Below are 1,972 nucleotides of genomic sequence, written 5' to 3'. Positions count from 1 at the left end.
CCCACCTAGTGGGGCCTGAGCCGCCAGGGCCTCCACACTGACCGAAAGTGCGGGGGCCCGGGCCCCCGCCAAGGTGGCCCGGCAGAGGTTTCCCCCGCGCTGCAGACCTGGGCCAGGCTTGGCGCGGCCGGCGAGCTCCGTGGTCCGGCTGGAGGCAGGTGTGCCGCCCTCGAGTGGGCTGAATGGAGGGCGACGGGTCCCCGGAGCTGGGGGGCCCTCAGGCCAATCAGGAGCGCCTCTCCAGATACAAAGCATCCCAAGCAGGCGGCGGCCCCGTTCCCACATTCTTTGCCGTCACAAATTGTCACCATGGGGACCATCACAAAAAAGACAGCTCCCAAATGCAATCATTTCCCGGTAAATTTCTACCCTTCAGCCCACTCTCCCTTCTCGGCCTCCACGCCCCTCCTCCCCTTGACCTCAGTTCCCTGGTTTCTCGAGGGGGCGGGGTGTGTTGTGTGCGTGCGCGTTTGTGTGTGTGTGTGTATTTAAAAAGTCCAAGATTGAGGAGGGGCTGGACCCAGAAGAGATGGGCTTGCAAACCTACCCCCAAGACTCCGGGCCTGCAGCGGCCATGCTCCAGTGCAGACAGACAATCGGACGGGGTAAGCCAGGGCGGGCTGCTTTCCCCGCTGTCCTTGAGTGTTGAGTGGCTCACTCGCACTGTCTCTCTCTCTCTCTCTTTCTCTCCCTCCCCACCCCCTTCCCAAGGCATGGGCACTGGCGGGCCTGTGAGGGCGGGCAGCACGCTGATGTTGGAAAGGTGGCCAGGGAAGGGCCCTCTAACGAGGTGCTGGGATATCCATGGGAAGGGGGCCGGAGCTCTCAGGAATCTTGTCTTTATGTTTGCTTCCTCAATTGAGCTGCACAAAGCCTGAATTGCCCATTCAGTGAGGCCGGACAAAAGGTTGGCGTTGCACGGTCCCCTAGCATTTGTAGTCAAACAGTTAGGGACTTAAATCGAGTCGTCATGATGGAGAAAGAGGTGGACAAAGCCCATAGAATTGCCATCAGCAAACATTTTCCTGTGTCATATTAGCCAGTCTCCATGGCTCCCCTTGGCCTGGGGACAATGGCACAAGTTTGCACACTTGGCTACTGTCACCGTGCCAACGCCGGCGGGGCCGCAAGCAGGGCCGCTCCGAGCAAGCAAGGGAACCCGGGGCCGGCCGCTGGCCCTGCCCACTGACTGGCCCGAGGGAAGGTGAGGCTGCAGGCTGAGGGAGACTGCCTGGGAAATCCGGATGGGCGAGGCCTCCGTGCCAGCCAGCTGGGTGGGCCCCCGGCACGCCACCCTCTGCCTCTTCTTTCCTCTCCTTCTCTCCCTCTCCTTCCCCCTCTCCTCTGCCACCTTCTCATCCTGCCCCCTAGCCAGCCGACACCAGCCCACACCTTGACATCACAAACTAAAGTACCAAGGGTACTCTCCAAAGCCCCCTCCCCACCCCCAACCTGGGAGCCCCGGCAGGGCAGGACTCACCCACCAGTGACGCTCCCACCCCTTCCTTCTGGCCAGTGGGCAGCCACTGCCAGTGCCAGGTGCCTGCAGGCAGCACGGGGGCTCCAAGTCAACCCCGCTCTGGCCTGAGGGTCCCCACAGGCTGAATGAGGGGTTTGGAGGAGATGGTTTAGGCCCTCTTCCCCTGCTGCTGAGATGAAGGCTTGACCCTGGGCTGCAGCACCCCGACTGTGGGCCCCTATCTGCAGCAGCCTCTGCCTGCCCGAGGGCTAAACCACTGTCATTTCACCCCCTGAGATGTAGGGGTTTTTCACTTCTGCAGCTCCGTCCAGCCCACCCTGACTGGTAGAAGCAGGAGACATCCTTTCTGCTCCAACGTGCCCTGCCCACACGGCTGGAGAAAGCACTCTGCTGCCCGAGGTCACCCGGTTAGGCTCTGGAGCAGCTCTCACCATGGCTCCCCCTGCCTGCTGCCGGGGGCACCCAGCCTCGTATGAATTCCAGCCCCTCCAC

The sequence above is a fragment of the Bison bison genome, unplaced genomic scaffold (genome assembly GCF_000754665.1).
Source record: "Bison bison bison isolate TAMUID 2011002044 unplaced genomic scaffold, Bison_UMD1.0 scf7180017864061, whole genome shotgun sequence".
Taxonomy (NCBI): domain Eukaryota; kingdom Metazoa; phylum Chordata; class Mammalia; order Artiodactyla; family Bovidae; genus Bison; species Bison bison.
The sequence above is the reverse complement of the archived record's forward strand: the minus strand, read 5'-3'. Positions refer to the sequence as shown.